Source organism: Podarcis erhardii (genome assembly GCF_964252035.2).
Source record: "Podarcis erhardii genome assembly, chromosome: Z".
Classification (NCBI taxonomy): Eukaryota; Metazoa; Chordata; class Lepidosauria; order Squamata; family Lacertidae; genus Podarcis; species Podarcis erhardii.
In genome coordinates this window covers 7576434-7598493 of record NC_138504.1, presented here as the reverse complement: position 1 = coordinate 7598493, position 22060 = coordinate 7576434, and the positions used below count along the sequence as shown (strand labels likewise).

Sequence of the window (22060 nt, the reverse complement as noted above, 5' to 3'; positions counted from 1 at the left end):
AATTGTACCCAGAGCAAACCCACAGAAATGAATGAACCCAAGTTAGTCATGCCCATTAGCATCAATGGGTCTATTGTGAGTAGACTAGCGTTGACTATCCTTCTTTGTCTCCATAATGCAACCTGTAGAGAATACTATTGGTGAATTTGACTGTACCTGTTTTATTTTGCTTTGCTGGTAATAGATGAGGTTTTCCATGGAAGAGCAGCTTCCGAGACATGAACTGGTAATCCCTAACCACATGCTTGGTTTTTGTATGTCTTGCACACGATTCTTCCACCTCACCAACAGCCATCTTCAGGGCTTGAATTATGTCAGTGATCTCCAGCACTTAGCTCCAGGGTGGAATCGTGAAACATAAAAGACACTAATATAGAAAAGCAATCTCTGAACAGGCAAAGAGTGATTTCCCTCTAACCACCGTGTAACTGCAACATGCATCCATACATGAAGGGTTGAGCTTGGTTGAATTAAGTTAGTGTAATTGGTTTTCTCCGCAGATTCCCCAACTTGAAGTGGTATCTTGAGTCTTCCTTGGTGTTGGTGTGATGGCAGTCCAAGCTCAACCCTTCTGCAGAACCAGGAAGCATTATTCAGAAGGGTCAACGGATTCATAAGCCACAGACGTTCAGTTAGATATCCAAGGCTAAATGTTTGCATTACAATAAATCTTCCAGCTAATTACGACTTGAGTGCTGTGTTATCAAGACGGTAGCCTGGTCTCCTGACATCTCCCTCCCAACTCCTGAGGCAATGGAAATCACAACCTGTGTCTTGCAGGAAGGACTGGAAGATTTTTTCTCTCCTTGCTACCTGAGCCCTGGGTTTGTGAACCAGACAAAGACATCATGGCCCCACTAGCTTGGCATTCACCCCACTGTGCATGCCCAGCCCATAAAGCAACCCTGTCACTCACTAAGCAGATATAGTGTAGGAAAATGCCAGAGTGCCCTTATCTCACGATGCCTCACGTTTAAATGTCCCCAGATCTAAAGCCTTTTTTCCTGCCTAGACCAAAGGCCAGATTAATAAATTACACCACTCTTAAAATTACTCCCAACAGTGTGTAGTAGGTAAAATGGGGAGCAATTGGGGGCTCCCTTCAAAATACATACTCAGCCCCATCAATAGGTGACTGGCAAGCCCACAATGCAAAAGGAGGGAGGAGGAGCAGGGCTATATATACCAAGACAGGTCAATTCTATCCCAACACAACACTTCCCTAACACTTTTGACTGGGAAGTCATCTGCATTGGCTGTCATTTATGCATTGGCTGTCACATTTATATGAGAATACACCAAAACATTATTGGTAAAAATTTGATGCATCCATTTACTGCAGAAATACTTTCTGGATATCATACCTCTACCAAAGTAATAAGCCTCGACATAGATGTAGTTGGTGGACTTATAAATCCAGTCATTGGGGTATGGGATGGTTATGTCTCTGCAATGTTACACTTAGTCAGCCTCTGTTACTTTTTGGATTGCTGTGCATGCACTTCTAAATTCTTTCAACTGTCATACAAGCCATTAGTATCACCTGGATTTTCTTTGCAGAATGTCAATTACAACCTTGTTTAAGAAAGTCAAAGTATTTTCTCTGATTGCATGGAGACTAGAAGGCCTTGCTAATAAAGTTCCTGTTCATTGCCTCTTGTTGTGTTTATTAGCTCATTTGGTTCTGTGTACAATCCTCTGCAGAGATATTATTAAGATCATGGAAGCAAAGATGGCTGTTCTGAAGTTCAGAGAAAAAACTCCGGAGTAAAGCTGTGTCTTGAATAGAATGTCACAGGGTTCTGCTCTAGACCCTGCTCTTGTCAATGTTTTTTAGAAATGACCTGGATGAGGGCATGGGAGGGATACTTATCATTTTTGCAGATGACACAAAAGAACAGAATAGGATCGTTTCACCCTTATATACCATATCAATCACTTCACTCTGAAGGAAATGACCTTCTACAGACACCAGCTTATCAGTAGTTCTGCTCCATATCATGTAGGAATCATGCATTTCATATGTATTCCAACCCTCTGTTGTTGTTGTTTAAATTGTAGCATCTATTGAAGGCCTCCCTTTTCCAACATGCCTTTTAAGTGGATCTCTTTATCCTACTATTTAAGGTGCTACTGGAAGGAATTTTTTTGTTTTGAATTTGTCTAATCGTATTTGAAAGAAATCCAAGTTTGTGGCCATCGCTGCCGACTGTGGGAGCGATTTCCATAGTGCTGTGTGAAGAATACTCCCTTCCTTTGATACGCCCTGAATCTTCTAACATCCAGCTTCATTGAATGCCCACAAATTCTAGTGTTATGAGAGAATGCCTTACATAATTTCTCCATGCCTTACATAATTTTACAAACGTCTGTCATGTCAACTCTTACTTCCCTTTTCTCTAAACTAGTGGTAGCCAAACTTGGCCCTCCAGCTGTTTTTGGACTACTATGATGACTCCCATCATCCCTTGCTAACATGACCAGTGGCCAGAGATGATGGGAATTGTAGTTCCAAAACAGCTGGTAGGCCAAGTTTGGCCACCACAGCTCTAAACTAAGAAGTCCCAAATGCTGCAAATTTTCATCAGAGGGAACTTTTCCATCCCCTTGTTCATGTTGGTTGCCATTTTCTGAACCCTTCCCATCCCTACAATATCCTTTTTGAGATGAGACAACCAGAACTGCACACAGTATTCCAAATGCGTTTGGAGTCCAGACTCCATGTCAAATTATTATATATATATATTGCCCTGATATGCATCACCTTACATGGCTAGTCAGATCCCTAAACTGCAAACCCCACAGAGGAGAAGCTTACTTCTTTCTCTTGCTCTTTAAAGTGTTGCAACATGAATGGTGTTTTGCAAAGAATGTGTAATAATGAATGCTCCGAGATCAGGACTTTGTACGTGTTTGATTCACTGTGCTTCGGCTTTCAGGGTGAAAACATACTTTGTATCTGATTGCTATAAACAACTCATTAATCTGTCTTTAGCTAGCAGGTAAAATGCTGATAAAATATCTCACATTTTCTCTGATGTATGGTTGTGTTTCAAATCTCTAATTGCAATATCATTATAATCCACATGCTTTTTGGGAAGCCTTACAAATCAATGCTGGGGGCTGTGATCCAATTTGTATGCCAGGCTGATTATATGCAATTGTTTTTGTGGCAATTTCCGCTTGGAAATTCAAATGGGATATAAATGCATATCAAAAGTCCAATGGTGCCTATTGTTCACTGGCATAATTTTATTCTGTAATATGATTTTCTCAACTTTTAAAATCACATTATCTATTCTGCATAGATTCCCCCCACCCCCGGAAATCTTTTTGGCATCACACTGTGAACCTACCTCCTCGCGGCCTGGAGAACAGCAAGTTAGATGAAGCTATAAAGGGCATGATTTATAAAGCAAAAGCAGAAAACTCGTGCTGTTAGATACATTGATTGTGCTTTGAACAAACCCACACATGGAATGCAGCAGAAACAAATCCTTTCTCAGTGCTCAGAAGTTCCCTTAAAAGGCCATATAGATCTGATAAGGTCATAAGAATTTGCTCTGTTTTATCATTCCAAAGATCCAGATAAGTTGGGGACAATTTAGGAACATAGGAAACTGCCTTATACTGAGTCAGGCCATTGGCCCACATAGCTCAGTAATGTCTATGCTAACCATGTTTTTTAGGCAGGGGATCTCTGCCTAAAAGGTGTCGGAGATGGAACCTGGGACCTCTTGCATGCAAAACAATGAATTTTGCCATGTCTTTCCCTTGCACTTTACATCTCAAGGGCCACATTCCACCCTGAGCAACTTTCTGTGGGCCATATGCCCTTGGTGGGGCATAGCCAGATGCAAAAGTGGGGAAGTTCCTTCACACTCCTTCACACTCACACACCTTCCATCTAGGCAATTAAAAGGCATTATAAATGTATAGCACTTTTGATGGTTATGGTTTCCTGCAAAGCATCCTGGAAACTGAAGCTCTATTTCACTTAGGGAGCCAGTGTGGTGTAGTGGTTAAGAGCGGTAGTCTCGTAATCTGGTGAACCGGGTTCACTTCCCCGCTCCTCCACATGCAGCTGCTGGGTGACCTTAGGCCAGTCACACTTCTCTGAAGTCTCTCAGCCCCACTCACCTCACATAGTGTTTGTTGTGGGGGAGGAAGGGAAAGGAGAATGTTAGCTGCTTTGAGACTCCTGAAGGGGAGTGAAAGGCGGGATATCAAATCCAAACTCTTCTTCTCTACTCAACAGAAAAACAAAGACAAAGAAGGGAGAAAGATTTGATAATATCAGAATTATTTATGGTTTAGTGTTCCTCCAAGGAACTACAGTGGTACCTCGGGTTAAGAACTTAATTCATTCTGGAGGTCTGTCCTTTTTTTTTTATAGAAGACATCTGAAGGCAACCCTCTTTAATGTTTGATGCATTACTGTACTTTAATATTTTGTTGGAAGGCGCCCAGAGTGGCTAGGGAAACCCAACCAGATGGGTGGGGTATAAATAAATTATTATTATTATTATTATTATTATTATTATTATTATTATTATTATTATTATTATTCCCCCGGGCATCCCTCCACTTCTCCATTTTCTTTCTTTTTTTAAATAATATTTATTACTTTTAAAGCTTACAAAAAAGAAAGAAGAGAAAGAAAACAATACAATACAATATATAAACAATACAAAACACAACCTTAACACATTAAACTAAACACAATAAACAAAACAAAACAAGACAAAAACAATTAAAAAGCATACATCATATCTTTTCCATACTCTATCTTTCATTCCCTTGTTTCATCGACCTCCTCTCACCTCCCTCTTTGTATTCCACTTCCATTAATAGTTTCAGCAATTCCTTTCCATCTTTCTCTATTTTCTATCTTATAAATGTCTTAACATATTTTTAATCTTATTTCCATTAAAACTAGTATACTTATTTAAGCTTAACTCCTTATAACATTTCTACTAAGGCCATAAAATTTCATTCCAACATTTTTCTATCACTCATTAATTTTACAATATTTCTATATATAGACTTTAAATTTTCCAATCTTCTTCCACCATCTCCTCTCCCCGGTCTCAGACTCTGCCAGTCACTTCCATCAACTCCATACAGTCCATCAACCTGGAGATCTTATGTCCGAGTCTCTTAACTCTTTTCCAAGTCCTTTCTGCAGGTCTTCTTCATATTCTTTGATGCTATAGAGCAGATCTCGGGGAAACTCCGACCTAACAATACTTTTGTTCCTTCTCGACAGGTCAGCCAAATTTCCATAGTTAAAGCTAAAATCCATGAAGTATTTCAGGACATGTTTCAAGATTCCTCCAAATCCAAAGGCCCCCAGAACTCCAGTCTCCTCCTGACCCAAGTCCATGTCCCAAAAGTCAGTTAATCCCTGCATGGAGGGATCTTTCCAGCTTTCCTTCTCCAGTCCAGGCCGGGCTCCGATCCTCAAAATCTGACTTTTTCTAGATTCAATCATAAAAGGCCTCAACTTATAGTCCTCAATTTGCCTCTGTAAGGCTGAGGCTCCCACTTGTATTACTTTAGGTTTGACAACAACAACTTTCTCCTTCTCCTTCTCCACATTTTGTTCTGCTAAAGTAGATCCCTGTAGCAAATCCTGAATAATTTCTGCATTGGTGCTCACTTTTTGTCCCGAGTTAATCACTTTTTGTCCCAAGTTATCAATTTTAGTAGCCATAACATCCATTTTCTTGTGAAGCTGTTCCAACGAATAGCTTATCTTGCATAATGCAGTCACTAAGGCTTCTCCTGTCGACATTCTTAAATTGTCCAAGGTCAATCCTTGATTGTCATAGTTCTTATCCTGCAGCTGGAGATTTCCCAGCTCCACTCTTGTAACAGTTTCAAAAGCTCCCTCTAGAGGGAAACAGTCTCCACTTGTATCAATCCTTTCAAGCACAGTTCCAAAAGTAAAGTTAGTTTTAATTTTCAGTTACTTTTCCTCCTTTTTAAACGCAGAAGAGGGCAATGGAAACAATATATTTCTCTTATTTAACTAACTGTCAGCATACATTTTATTCACAGTCATTGAACTCTCCCAAAACGTCAATCTACTGGCAGCCCATTTCCAGGTTCAGAGCAGTGGTAATTTAATTTTTATCACTCTTTCCTGCAGGCTTACACGATCCAAAATTTCCCCCCTCTTCTCCTGCTTCCAAGGGGGGTTTAATGATTTTAATTGATGGAAGTTTAATCCTTTACATAAGGCTTTCCAAGACCTTAGCTTGCAGCTTCTTTGCTTCAATCTATTTACAAAAGGGGAAGGCGGACTTCCTGTTTGAAACCTTCCTGTTTCGGTACCAAATTAAGACATTTGTAAATCCAATTTTCCGTTCTACTCACGGGTAGCTGTTTAGAGTCAAATTGTCCACAGGAAAAAGTCAGCGCTCTCCGGCAACAGCAATGTGGCTTCCCTCCGTGAAAAAAGCAGTGAATTCGAAGCACCGCGCCACTCACCCCACGTCGCTCCGGATCCCCAAAACTGGGTTTCCCCGCAAGCAGGGGAGATGCAAAGGGTGCCAGCCAAATCCCACTTTCACAAGCTTCTCCCACCTGTGATTTTAGTGGGTCTCTGCCTTCGCCGTGGCGGTCAGACCCTGATTTCCACGGAGCAAATTCCTCCCGATCGGAGGAACTCTGCCCCATTGCTGGAGGCGCCAACCCGGAAGTCCCATTCTGGAGGTCTGTTCTTAACCTGAAACTGTTCTTAACCTGAAGCACCACTTTAGCTAATGGGGCCTCCTGCTGTTGCTGCACCGCCACTGCACGATTTCTGTTCTCATCCTGAAGCAAAGTTCTTAACCCGAGGTACTATTTCTGGGTTAGCAGAGTCTGTAACCTGAAGCATCTGTAACTTGAAGCGTATGTAACCCGAGGTACCACTGTATAAGGGATAAGCACAGGGCTGTCTCATTTTAATCATAAACACCTTAAAGGGTAGCTAAGAGACTGGGAGATGATGACTGGTTCAAGTTTACACAGTTAGCTTAACTTCTGATTGTGGATTTGAACCTAGAATTCTTTCTCTCATATGCAATACATTATACCCTATTGGCAGATCAATGAAAAATCAGATTGCGGTTTCACAATGCCCACATGCTACCTAAACAGGGCTCTCCAAATGCTTTTGATCTGTTCCTTGAAAAAGCAAAGCTAATCATTTCAAGGCATCCATTAGATTATGGATTCTTGGCCATTGCCGCTGCATGTGATACCACATCAATATAAACTGGAGGTTTCTGTGTGTGTCCACGAATATTTTCCATCCCTGATGTGCAACTATTTTTCATTGCTGTTTCGCTACCTGAAAAGCTTGGTTTGTGGACTGATAAAATGGATGCTTTTTGGTTTTTGTGTGTGTGTGTGTTTTAGAGGAGACTAATAAGGGCACACTTGATCTCTGTCAAAACATTTCCCTCTTCCACTAGTCCTTCAGTGAATCAGGTTGAGTGATTGCTCAGAGGTTGCTGTTCCATTATGGATCATTCTGCAGGATAGTTCCTAATGCATACTTACAAAAAATATAGGAAATTCAAAACCATGATGGATTTAGACTTGTTATTGAATCCCAGAGCTAACATTAGAGTTGCATGTGGTGTATTGGCACAAATATTTCATCAACTCTTAATGTAAGGTAGAAAAAGTTCAAAACTATTGAAAGTCACCTTCCTTCTGCAAGGTACAATGAATTCTGGAGGTAGCTTTCTCTAAAAGTATGTTTGATCCATTATCTCTGGGAATGACTAAAGACAAATTACAGCAGTCCATCCATTGACACGATAGGGATGGATCTCATATTATTGTTGTTTTTGTAGGAGACAGATTTGGCCCACTGAAACAACCATTACTTTCCGTCATTCATCTTCTGTAAAAATTCCCTGTTTAATTGTCTTTACAAATCGTGCTACGTATTTATTATTGGAACGAGTGACTTTTCCTCTTTTGAGAGACTTTGGGTGCATGAGTGGATGAGACCAGGGTGTGAGTGGATGAATAACACTTTACCAATAAAATAAAACCCTAAGTATAAAATAAAAGAGAGGATAGAAAAAAGAGTGAATATAATGAGCAATTGAGCAATTGAGAGTATTCAGACTGTACCTGGCTGAAGGATGCCATCAGCTCTCAGGCATGTGGTAAAGCCCTGGGACAGGGTAGAACTCAATAGAAGTGCTGACATCTGGCTTCAGTTTCTTCCTCATGATATACCTCCATGGCTTCCTCTTGCACTCTGTTTTATGGTAGGGAGACGTGGGCAACGTATATCTTCCAGGACTGCTGCCTCAATGACTTCCACATGTGACCTGTCAGCAAAATTTTGAGTGTCACATGGCAGGACAGAGTTTCAGACAAAGAAGTGCTCTCTCAAGCCCACATTCTCCATGGCCCTTTCTCAGTGACATCTATGATAGCTTGGACATTTCTTGAGAAGGGAGGATGGCAGGGTTCCAAAGACATGCTTTACGGGGAGCTGGCTTCAGGCACCAGGCCCATTGGAAAACTGCATTACAAAAATGTCTGTAAAAGTGCCATGAAGGCTGGCAACACCAGGCTCACCATGTGGGAATCCCTTGCAGATGACTGCAATGCCTGGAGTCAGACAGTCAGGTTGTGCATCCATAGCAGTGACCAGAGGAGGGATGACCACTGGGAGGAGCACAGAGAAAATAAATGCCACAGTGCATTTGCATCCGCAGAAGCAGATGTCTTCATCTGCCCCAGCTGCAACAAAACATGTCTCTCCTATAGCAGTCTCTACAACCACAGCAGGTGCTGCAACCTTCCAACAGTTTGACCTCACCCCCAAAGGCCTTCATTCACTCATTCACTTCATTCATGCCAACAATCAAAAAGAATAATCTAATAATTCTGTTTTTATGTCTTAGGAAGATAGGAAGATGCCTTGTACTGAATCAGATCATTGCTCTATCTAGGTCAGTACTGTCCACAGTTATTTTTCCACCACAGGTAAGTGTGGATACACCCTAACTGGGAGCAGCTCTCTAGGGTTCCAGGCAAGGAACTATCCCAACTCTACCTGGAGATTCTGGGGATTGAATTTGGAAGCCTCTGTAGGCAAATCAGATGCTCTTCAACTGAGCTGTGGCCCTTCCCTCAAATGACTGGATGATAATTATACAACCAGCTTATTTCTTGGGGAATTGTACTTCTGTAGCTGTTCATTCTTGGCCTTAGGAGCTTCCAATTTTGTTAAGAAATGTGTTGCAATGTGCATTGGTTTCATTATCTATGTTCATTATTTATGTTTCTGAAATATTTTACATACAGGGGCACTGTTAGATGTTTAAAAGACGCAAAGAACAGGGCCCATGAAACAAATCTGAATAGAATGCACATATGCTGATTTGCATATGTAGATGCCACTAGTGAAACCTGAGGCTTTTCTCCTGGGCATGGTTGGCCAATTGGTGCCAAAGAAGGATAGGACCTTTTTTATGTACGCTACCACAGCAGCAAGAATTCTTCTGGCAAAGTATTGGAAGATGCAAGAACTACCTACTCTGGAAGAATGGCAGACAAAGGTCATGGACTTTATGGGACTGGCAGAGATGACCGGCAGAATCCGCGACCAGGGGAAAGAGACAGTGGAAGAGGACTGGAAGAAATTCAAAATATATCTTAAAAATTGTTGTAAAATTGAGGAATGTTAAGATGTCAAGGGGTAAGAAGTAGAGAATTACAGCTGTAACTAACAAGCTTATGGAAACGTAATGAAAGGGAACTAATAGATAAACTGACTAAAGGGTTGCTAAAGAATTTCAAAATAAGGATGCAGCGAAAGGGAGGCATGGGGAAGTCGGAGGAAAGAAGGTGTATGAAAATAAGATTATGAAATTATACATGTTTAAATGTTTTGTATGTTTTTGTCTTGTGTTTTGTTTGTTTTTATTATGTGTTTGAAAAATGAATAAAAATTGTTTTTTTTTAAAAAAAGTAGATGCCACTAGAAAATTAAAATGGTAAGTTGGAGCCCCCTTATAGAGGGTCCATGTTGTGCTCGGCCCCTGAAACTCTTCCCCAACCAGCTTGTGGCTGGGCTTGCCCTGCTCCAAGCCAGTGGTGCTACAGTTATGCCACTGGCCTTTAGCCAATCGGCATCATGGCAAAGGTTGGGGGTTGGGCGTATCTATTTGGCAGCACAACGTAGGGACCTCCTTTTGCTTTGCGCTGCCGAACACCTGCCCACCCATCCGTTAATTAGGTCCTGTTTGGCCTTGCTTTGGACTTCGGTTGGTCACCTGTTTTGGAACGGTGGCCGGGTAGGAATATTTCCCAATGTGGCTGATTGGCTGTGGCCACTTGCTTTTTGCCTACCTCTTAGCAATTGTGACAACTTTGTAAGGTTTGGTGGTTAGACATTGGTTTAGGGGAATGTGAGGAGGGGAGGTGTGGCCATCACCTGCCCCTCCAATGCATAGGGTATTCCGTTAAAGGAATCCGGGGGTCTGGATTTCATCCGAAGCCCAGAGAGGGGCTAGGGCCATGCCAGGACCCCCGGGAACCCCAAGGGTGAGCACCAGTCAATATACATTGATGGAGCTCCCCCTGCTGGTTGTTTACCCTTACAGGCTTCCTGCAGGGTGGGGCAGGAGCCAGATATATGGTAGTTTTGATACCATTGCCTAAGTCAATACCAGTCACATTTGTGTATTCAATAAAGTTGTGGCCAAAATTTGCCCATTAACATTTAAACTAAATTCTGTCTCCACTGTGTCTTTATTTCCATGAGGAATGGGTTTTGGGGATTGGAGCACACGTGGTTTGGCTTTGCACTGAGTAAAGTTTTATTTTAAGCTTTAAAATAGAGAAGAGTCAGAAGGTCTAGGGTCCACCATGAAAGGCCCTCATCAGAGTCCACCTGATAATGTTCTTTGTCTGCATGATTAGAAGCACACTATCTCCTATACTCAGCCAAATCTTCCACTTTTAAACTGCCCAGGTTTTCCCTTACTACAGCCTGGGGCAGCAAATGGCTGAACTGTGCATTGTGTGATGAAAATACTTCATTTTCTCTGTCCCAAATTCTGTTTCAGCTTGAATTGCTATTCTATGTTTGAGAATTTTACCATGAATACTGTTTTCCTTGAAAGAGATATTAGGCCTGTAATTTCCAGGATTCCCCCGGGTCCATTTTAAAAAAATAAATCCTTTCATTGGCTACTTTTCTAACTTCAGTGATGGAAGCCATTTTTAGGAACAAGTTTTTCTGGGGGGGGGGGAGGGGTGGTCAGAATACAGTGGTACCTCGGGTTAAGAACTTAATTCATTCTGGAGGCCCGTTCTTAACCTAAAACTGTTCTTAACCTGAGGTACCACTTTAGCTAATGGAGCCTCCCGCTGCTGATGCACCGCTGCCGCCGTGCGATTTCTGTTCTCATCCTGAAGCAAAGTTATTAACCTGAGGTAATATTTCTGGATTAGCAGAGTCAGTGACCTGAAGTGTCTGTAACCCGAGGTACCACTGTACCAGCAATTTCACTTTTGAGTTCTTTACAAACTCTTGGATGATGCCATCTGGACCCAACGATCTTTATATTTATGTTTATTTCTCAGTGAGGCCTATGCTTTTGTCTCTTGCCTACAATATTTTCCTGACTTCCTAAGAAAGTTAGCTCATGCACATCTTCAGTGAAAACAGATGAATATAATATGTTCTGCTTCTCTGCAATCTCCTTTTCTATATTTAGCTCACCTTTGACTCCCTTGTCATCTACAGGTCCAAACATTTTTCTAGCCAGTTTCATGCTTCTAATGTATTAAAAGATGACATAGTAGTGGTAGTAGTAGTAGTAGTAGTAGTAGTAGTAATGTTTTAGCTATTTGCTGCTTGAATCATAAATTGAAGCAAAGTACACAGCAGCTCAGAGGAAAATCAATTTGCTTGTTTTTAAACAGAGCACAAATACAGATACAAGGCAAATATTGGCACCCACGCACACCCTTAATACAAAAACATACACATGCATGCAATGATAAATCAGCTTTAAAAATATTGTAGGCCACTTACTGCTTCAGAAATTGAGGCAATCTGACTTGATTGGATTACACATGGTTGAATTTTCCTAAGCAGTAAAAGAATCAGTCATTCTCACCACTTAAAATGTGGACTAGATTTTTTGGGTTTTGATACATGTTTGCTTCAGTAAATGGGATTTGTATAGAGAGAAGATATTGGTTTTGTCAGATCACACCACTTCCCTTTGTGCATTGATATATCTCTTCTTGTTTTGCCCAACATGACAGAACATGGGGCTCAGTGTACCTCAGATGACAGAATTGCCAGTTTCAGCACCAGCACCAACATCTGTGAGCAGCTTCCAATGGCCCTCTGCAGCTGATCCCATAATATCAAGCCTAACTGTTTTTAACCATGGCATCTGCAGGCTTCATGGATTAGGTGGGAATGACCGCTCCCTGCATAAAACGGGGGGCACCCTTTGCATGGACACGTGCAGCCCCTGGATCTGGAGCGGCTCCATCAGCATAGGCTTGGCTTCACCTTCCCTCAGGTGGAGGTCTCTCCACCTGGAGGTCTCTGCCTACCTCAGTCAGTTGTCCAATCCCGCTTGGGGGAAGCGTTGCCAAGGAGACCAGGCCAGGTAGGGGAGGGATTACCTGCCCACACAATAGAGGGAGGATCTTACCTGGGAATCCTCACTTGGCTCCAGAGCTTCTCCCACCCTACCCACCCTCAGTTAAGTCTTATTTTGCAGGTTAACTTTTATTCACAGGTATGCGGGCGCTGCTACGTCAAGGTTGCTGTTAAAGGGCTGGAAAGGAATTTCCCTGCATTGGCAGGTTTTGCCTTTCCCGTAGCAAAATGTCACAACTTTGGCGGTATCAGGCCTTGGGCGGAATTCTTTAGTCTATCTTCCCCTTTGCAGCTGTGATACCAGGGAGGCTGAAGGGAGGCTTTGACCGTATGCCGAGAGGTCGTCATTGCTCTCCCCTGTGGCGTCGTCGTAACGGGGGCAGATATCTCTGCTTGAACATATGTTCTCCACAGCTGGCCCATCCCCCCACACACACTGGATAACCCTGATGCTCCTTAGGTCCCCGGCTGGGGACTGGGGAGGGATAACGCCCAATGCCTGAGCCAAGGTCTACCCACATTTGAAATTTAATAAAGTCGTGGCCAATTTAATCCCATAGCACATTGTCTTGAGTTGTTATTCCACATGACGGGGGGGGGGCGCTCGGGATCTGGGGGACTCCGCCTGTCCATGCAATGAGAATAAGGAACCAATGGTTCATTGGATAGCACTTCTGTAATTTTTTTCCTCACCTCCACTTGTTAGAAGACTATTGCCACTAGTGTTTAAGACTATGGATTTCTAAAGGATTAATTTATAGTACTTTTAAGATACAATTGCTGGCATAATGTAGTCTCAATCCCACTGTGAAGGGTGTCACTGTCCTCCAGGAGGTCCAGGAGACAAGTATGGCTCTGTGATGCTGAGCCAAGCATCCTAGAAATAGGTGAGCAGATAAGAAATGCCAACTGAGCCTCCAGGCCTGGCAGGCTGAGAGATAAAGCCGTGGAGGTTTGTGCAAGCAGTGGGAATATGGAAAAGCCAGTATGGAAAGCAAAGGAATTGGAAGAAGAAAGAGAGGTCATGTGAGAGTACAGCTGAAACAGGAAGTGAGCATGGTTGAGAAGCAGAGAAGCCTTCGAGTGATTGATACAGTGAAGATGAAAGACTGAGTAAAGAAGGGTGAGTTAAGAAGGATGGGTGGGTGGGTGTTCCAGCAGATGGGAATGAGAGCATGAAAGGGAGGAGTGTGTGTGCAGCTGGCAGGGAGAAAGATTAAGGAATGGATGCAACATTGTTATACAAGTGTGTGTGTGTAGAGTGGAAGCAGAGTGGTTGCAGTGCAGATCTATGAGGGAGCTATGAAAAAAATGAGCAGGAAAGAACTGCGTAAAAGGCCAGTGCTCTTTTTCCAGGAGGACACAGGGGTACACATACCCCTAAACATTTTGTGAATCTTTGTACTTTTGTCCATTTACTGTATTTATTTCCCCTGATTTCAAGTATAAAATGGCAGCGGCGTAGCGTGGGTTGTCAGCACCCGGGGCAAGGCAAGTAATTTGCGTCCCCTAACCCGGGGCAAGGCAAGTAATTTGTGCCCCCTAACCCGTGGATTTGTGCCCCCTAACCCGTGGATTTGCGCCCCCTAACCCATGGATTTGCGCCCCCTAACCCTGACCCCCAGATGTTGCGCCCGGTGCGGCCGGCCCCCCCTGCACCCCCCACGCTACGCCACTGTAAAATGGTGATTTTCTTGAGTCAAAATGAGAGTACCCCTAAACTTTTTTTAAGGAAAAAAAAGGAAAAGGGGGAGTACATAGAGCATTTTGGTAGTGTGTCATACAGGTGGAGAATAGTGTTAGGAAATGAGGTTTCTGAACCTAAACAGAAACAGAGTGTCTGGAACACAGAAATTCAGTGTTGCATCCCAATACTGTACTTAAGGGTGAGAGGAGCCCAGAGTTCAACAGAGTGAGAGGTTCACTGGGTGTTGCAGATAGAGAAGAAGCATACAGGGGCTATGAAGCCACATGGAAAAAGAAAACCTGCAGGCCCATTTATCCTGTTGCTTCAGTGATTTGTGTCCCCCTATACTACCTGCTGTTTCATAAATTCTAGAAAGAATTGTGAAGTTACTGCTCTATCTGTGCCTCTGATATAAACCAAAAACAAGTTTGGCTCCTGACACAATCTGCTTACCACCATTCCAAAAAGGAAAGCTTATGTTGGAGTTCTTTTTCTCCTCTCCACTAGAATGGAACAGTGGCTATAAAAAGCAGAATGACTTATAACCTCTCCTGCTGCAATCAATTCAATAAGCTTAACTACAGTAGAGGGAAGTGCAGTGCTAAAGCTATGCTCATAGTGATCAAAGCAACACCCATCCTGCCTCTAACAGGCATTCTCAAATTCTTGGGTACGTGCTCTATCTATCTCTCTTTCTCTCATTTTTGTCAGAGGGGGAAATGTTTATGAATTTGTGCCAACCAGCACACATGGTCCAAATGCAAGCAATCTGCTGTATACAACCAGCATGTCTGGGGTGGTTCTTCCTTCACTGTGCCTTCCTGTGAGTGTTCAGAAGTCATAAACAACTACAGTGGTACCTCGTGTTAAGAACTTAATTCGTTCTGAAGGTCTGTTCTTAACCTGAAACTGTTCTTAACCTGAAGCACCACTTTAGCTAATGGGGCCTCCCACAGCTGCCGCACCACCGCCACACAATTTCTGTTTTCATCCTGAGGTAAAGTTCTGTTTTCATCCTGAGGTAATGTTTCTGGGTTAGCATAGTCTGTAACCTGAAGCATATGTAACCTGAAGCGTATGTAACCTGAGGTACCATTGTAGTTAGGAGTGACATTCCAGGCTGATTAGTTAAAGCTGGGGGTGAAAATAAAAAAGAGGAAGTTGCAGGTTGGACTTGCCTGCACGAGAAAAGGGTATCCACACACTGTGAGTTTATACCGTGGCGGAAGGATGTTATGTAAATCGATTTGTATATAGTCACAACTAAAATGCTTGTGAACCAGCCAATAAATAAAGTAACCCTTGACTGAGTATTTTGCACAAGTCTCGTAGTCTCTTGCCATCTGCCGCCAGGAAGAAACTCTGCTTCAAGCTGTTTAAAGTGGTTTTACAGAGGAGCCACCACACCAGCAGCAAGCACAGCCGAAATGTGTGGGCAGCAACCTCCAATATAAAATCATCAGAACATAGTTATCCTTCAGTTTATACACTGTCCCAAAATGTAATGATACAGTCCTCAGCTCAAAGCAGTGAGTAAACTTGCAGAAAGGGTTTGTTTGAAGAATACAAATAGAAAATTTCCAGTTTAAGCAACCACCTCTTCAAAGCCAATAGATATTTCAGAGTAGTAAATATAATGTTAAGATGTACAAGCACTGCAAGATCCAGAGAGCGAGAGAGTGTGTTATTATTTATTAATTAAATTTCAATCCTGCCCTGACTCCCAAAGGAGCCTAGGGTGGCAAATAACAAGAAATCAATCAATCGAAACATCTTAAGAACTTTTGATGTGCACTGGAATAGTTCTCAGCTTAAAAGGTTTGTTGAAAGAGGAAGGTCTTCAGTAGGCATTAAAAAGACAACAAAGGCAACATCTGTCTAATATTCAAGGTGAGGTGATTCCGAAGGGGATGTATTTCAATAATAAAGCCCCAATTCCTACATTGTGCATCATGGACCTAACTATATAATGGTGTCTATAGGAGACCCACACCTGCAGTGATCAGCTGGGTTTATAAGAGGTGAGACAGCCTTAGCTATCCTGGAACCTAGATGTATAGGGCTTTAACATTTTCATGAGGATTTAAATCAGGGTTTCCCAAACTTGGGTTTCCAGCTGTTTTGGGACTACAACTCCCATCATCCTTAGCCAGCAGGAACAGAAGCCATGGATGATGGGAATTGAAGTCAAAAAACAACTGGAAACCCGAGTTTGGGCAACCCTGATTTAAATATACACACACATCACAAATTGCAATGGAAGTGTGAAGAACTGAATTTAAGACTGGGAAAATGAGCAACAGAAGGAATTGGAATGAGCAGATTTGTCCATCCCTAGTCTCTCCCAAGCTATGCCTGGGGACTGAGCCTGGGACTTTCTGCCTGGAAAGCACCTGCTCTACCATTAAGCAAGAGTCCTCCCCCTTTCTTATTCCAGGGAAGAAAGAAAAAGAATCTGCAACTGTGAAGTATAGTTAATTTTTAACCACAATGTGAGAGAAAAGAAGTTCCTAAACTCTTGGCATTATAATGACATTTGAAGTTGCATCTGTTTTCACAGGCATTGCCTTGACTTCTTGATCTGGACTTCCTGCCTTTCATGATTGCTTTATTGTTTTAATGGTGTTGTTTCTATTCTGCATTTTGAATGTGGAAAGTTATATTTTAATGGTTCTGTTTATTATTGCCTTTATAGTTTGTAAACTGTTCAGAAGCCTACTCTAGCGTTAAGCAGTGTAATGATGATGGCGGTGGTACAGCTTATGGCCAAACAAATCAAATGACTGTTTGACCCACTGTTGAACAAATTAAAAAGCAAAGCAGGCACATGAACTCACTTTGAGAAATCTGGCTTTTGCTTCCTGATCTAATGTGATGATACATCAGTGCAGAGCATCAGGCAATTAAAGTAAATTGCATTTGCCATCCTTATTGGTGAAATTCATGTGCATTAGGAAGATGGCACCATCTCCACATGCTGGTCAGAGTGACTGCCAACATTCCTAACAGTAGGAAATCCATTTGTACCACCACACGAAGTAGGTATAAGATTTCCTCATTTTGGGATGTCTGGATAGTGATATCAAGTATTAGTTCAGTTGTGGCATCTTAAGACTGGAATTCCGTTCCTGAGGAACCTTACTCTCTAAATGCTTTCCTGCCTTTAAAAAGTTGATCCAAATATTTCTCTTCCACAAGGGCTGAGGACTTGTGATTTCTGCTACCGTTATGCTATTACACTGGTACCTTGGGTTAAGAACTTAATTTGTTCTGGAGGTCTGTTCTTAACCTAAAACTGTTCTTAACCTGAGGTACCACTTTAGCTAATGGGGGCCTCCTGCTGCTGCAGCGCCACTGCTGCACGATTTCTGTTCTCATCCTGAAGCAAAGTTCTTAACCTGAGGTACTATTTCTGAGTTAGTGGAGTTTGTAACCTGAAGCATCTGTAACCCGAGCTACTACTGTAGAATAATACTGTAAAGGTAAAGGTAAAGGGACTCCTGACCATTAGGTCCAGTCATGACCGACTCTGGGGTTGCGGCGTTCATCTCGCTTTATTGGCCGAGGGAGCTGGCGTACAGTTTCTGGGTCATGTGCCCAGCATGACTAAGCCGCTTCTGGCGAACCAGAGCAGTGCACGGAAACACCATTTACCTTCCTGCCGGAGCGGTACCTATTTATCTACTTGCACTTTGACTTGCTTTTGAAATGCTAGGTTGGCAGGAGCAGGGACCGAGCAACGGGAGCTCACCCCGTCACGGGGATTCAAACCGCTGACCTTCTGATTGGCAAGTCCTAGGCTCTGTGGTTTAACCCACAGCGCCACCTGCATCCCTTCAAATAATACTGTACCTAGCATTTATTTAGAGGTTTCAAATATATACGGTACATTGGTATGCGACTAAGTGCTTCTGCCAGCTCAAGAGAACTTTCCCTCCTTGTCTTCTACTTGTGTGTGCACATTTGTGCATGCACACACACACACACCCTTCCCAAATCTCTTGCAGAGGCATAGGGAAAACTCCACAACAGATGTAGGTGTGTGGGAATATTGGGGGGGGGGGGAGGAAAAGAAGGGGGATGTAGCACAGCTAAAAGTTCTCTCAGTAATACTAGCAGAAACACTACATTGGATACTGCCCACTGTGTGTGTGTGTGTGTGTGTGTGTGTGTGTGTAAAACACACGTATGGGGGGGGGGGAGCCCTGTCCATTAAAAATAGCCTGGCTGGATCAGGTCAATGGCCCTCTTGAGAATCCTCTTCTCAAAGTAGACAACTAGATCCCTGTGGGAAACCCACAATCATGAGAGTAGTCTTCCCTTCCATGATTTTCAGCAACTGGCATTGAGAAATATTACTGCCTTGAGCCTTGGAGGCAGAGTACAGCCTCCTCTTCCTCCATGAATGGCCTTCTCCTTCATGATGACTGATTTGTACAACTTTGTTGTGTCCATAGACTCAACACTCCTTGTACCTTGCATTTGTTTTTTTTTTTTTGTTTTTTTTAAAAAAATACAGTGGTGCCCCACAAGACGAACGCCTCGCAAGATGGAAAACCCGCTAGACGAAAGGGTTTTCCGTTTTGGAGGCGCTTCGCAAAACGAATTTCCCTATGGGCTTGCTTCGCAAGACGAAAAGGTCTTGCGAGTTCCTGCGGGGTTTTTCCCCCCCCCCTTTTCCTAAGCCCTAAGCCACTTATCAGCTGATCCGCTAAAAGCCGCTAAACCGCTAATAGCGCTAATCCGCTGTCAATGGGCTTGCTTCGCAAGACAAAAAAACCGCTATACGAAGAGCCTCACGGAACGGATTAATTTCGTCTTGCGAGGCACCACTGTATTTATTAAAGTTTTGAAAGTTACAGAAAGGAAAAAGAAAAAGAATTAAACATAACAAAACCATACAATACAATACCAAAACAAAAACATTACATATACATAACAAAAATAAAACAAAATCAATTAAAAAAGAAAAAAAAAACACAACCTATACTTTCAATGTTATTAACTTTCTTTTACTTGTTTCAGCGACCTCCTCACACCTCCCTTTTTTTTTGTATTCCACTTCGATTAATTGTTTCAGCAAATCCTTTCCATCTTCCTCAAACTTCTGTCCTATCATTTAACTTAACAAATTCTAACATTATTTTTTTCCTTTAATCCAATTACAATCTATTATACTTAATTCTTTATAACATTTCTGCTAAAGCCATGTAACTTCATTCCAACATCCTTCTAACATTCCTTAATTTTACAATATTTCTGTAGATAGTCTTTAAATTTCTTCCAATCTTCTTCCACTGACTCTTCTCCCTGGTCTCGGATTCTGCCAGTCATTTCCGCCAGTTCCATATATATATATATATATATATATATATATTTAATAAATTTTTTATTAAAGTTTCCATAATTTTTATGACAACAAAAACAAAACAAAACAATACATTAGACAATACAAAAAAACAAGTATAATTTCAAAATCTTATTTTCTTATAGTTTACTTCCCCGACTTCCTCATACTTCCCCTTTCTGTATTCCAATTTTTAATCAATTATTCAGCAAATCCTTCCCTTATTTTCACCTTAAGTTTAACCTTACTTATTTTCTTCAACTTATCCTTTACCGCTAGTAACTGCTTATTTTCTAATCCAACGTCATTTTAACACTCATTGATTTTACAGTAGTTCTTTAAATAGTCCTTAAATTTTTTCCAATCTTCTTCCGCTGTTTCTCTTCCCTGGTTTCGGATTCTGCTCGTCATTTCTGCCAGTCCCATGTAGTCAATCACCTTCATCTGCCACATTTCCGCCAATTCCATATAGTCCATCACCTTCATCTGCCATTCTTCCCGGGTGGGTAGATCTTGTGTCTTCCAATACTTTGCAATAAGTATTCTTGCTGCTGTTGTGGCATACATAAAGAAAGTTCTATCCTTCTTTGGCACCAAGTGGCTGACCATGCCCAGGAGAAAGGCCTCTGGTTTCTTCAAAAAAGTATATTTAAACGCCTTTTTCATTTCATTATAAATCATTTCCCAGAAAGTCTTAATCCTTGGGCATGTCCACCAAAGGTGAAAGAAAGTGCCTTCGGTCTCTTTACATTTCCAACATTTATTATCGGGCAAATGGTAAATTTTTGCAAGCTTGACTGGGGTCATGTACCACCTGTACATCATTTTCATTATATTCTCTCTTAAGGCATTACATGCCGTAAATTTCATATGAAATCCTTGTACCTTGCATTTGAACAACTGTGAAGCTCATCTATTTGTGTACAGAGGTTTTACACAGAATGTAATGTGTGAACACCTCTTAGGTAGTGTCCCATCAAACTCAATGGGAATGAGATCCAAATAAACAGCAATAGGACTGCTCTACACATTGCTGACACTTTTGCTCTCCTTTTATATGGTAATCCTCACCACCACCACCACCACAAACCTAACAACATAGACAACCCTGGTTCTGCAGAGGCACAAAGACTAAGAAAACTATCAAATATGTGTGTAAACTCTGAGGTCAGAGGTACTACATTTTAAAAAACATAAATATATAGTGATTATATAGATAATGAGCACTCACACTTTACATTGTGGGTGCCCTTTGCGGGATCACGCATGGTGCTACAGTTCCCAGGGAGCTTACTGGCAAACAGGGGCTGGCTTGCCTTTCAGTGTTAATTTTTAGAGGTTCATGCCCAGCCTCAGTAATCAAGTTTCTTGCTGGGAGGTAGGGCCAGCCCCATTTATAAATAGGGGGTGAAGCCAACAATAGTCAGGCAGTCGGCTCAGGAGATTCACCCTCCCTACCCTCCCTTTGTTTAATGTTTCTTGTTTGCAGGTTAACTTTTTCTTCCTGTTTAGTGGGCGCTGCTATGGTCTTTGACTGGTTGTTGTTGAAGGACCAGGAAGAAATTTTCCTGCATTGGCAGGTTTTGTCTTTCCCGTAGCAATTCGTCACAACTTTGACGGTTATGGCCGTGGGTGGAATCCTTTAGTCTTTTCTTCCCTATATGGGGGGGCGTGAAGTGGTGTTTCACCCCCCTGTGGCGGCGATTCCAGGGTCTCCCTCTTAAAGGAGTTATATATATATGGGTGTCACTGGCCATACACTGAAAGGTCATCAGTGAACTACCCTGCATGCGGGGCTTGGCTGCCTGCTACACTTAAGTCTCGTAGAGCACCCCCATATCCCATTTATCCTGATGAGCCCCAGTTCCCCCCAGCTGGGGGGGTGGGAGTGATACAAACCCAAGGCCTAAGCCAAGGTCTTCCTACATTTGGAAGTTTAATAAAGTTTTGGCCTACTTTTAATTCCATATAATGTCAGAGTCTTTATTCCTTCCTTATGATCCCTGATGGCTGGGGCTGTCACAATCTCTGTAGGAAGATGTGGTTAAAGTGTGTGTGTGTGCACGCGCACGTGCGCGCATGCTAGCAATTCAGTATTTTTGTTTTCTATTGAGGTTCCCCTTAGGGTGAAGTTTGGAATGCACACCAAATGTGTCTGTTGATATTAAAGTCATTAAGTAGCCTTTGGAGGTTTAGTGCAAGGCAAAATCCTTGGCCGATGGCCAGACAGAGCCAACATCTTATTTTTCTTTTACAGGCACTATAATAGACTCTCCATTTCATACTCACAAGGTTTAGAGGTTTAAATTCCTTTATTACAAGTTGGGATGGGTTGAGCAACTTATTCCATCCCTGTTTGCTCCCTCTGGCACTC

At 42.2% G+C, this 22060-nt stretch overlaps 1 long non-coding RNA gene across 2 annotated transcripts in view; it reads left to right on the top strand.

Moving 5' to 3' along the window:
* Window positions 1-22060, top strand: part of LOC309334095 — a 65758-nt gene that overhangs the window by 19325 nt on the left and 24373 nt on the right. The window contains exon 3 of one of the 2 annotated variants that reach the window (XR_014152869.1): window positions 501-1519. The exons of the other annotated variant lie outside the window; for it this stretch is intronic. This is a non-coding gene — a long non-coding RNA (uncharacterized lncRNA). Of the gene's footprint in view, window positions 1-500; window positions 1520-22060 lie in introns of those variants that run through there. 2 annotated transcript variants of the gene reach the window in all.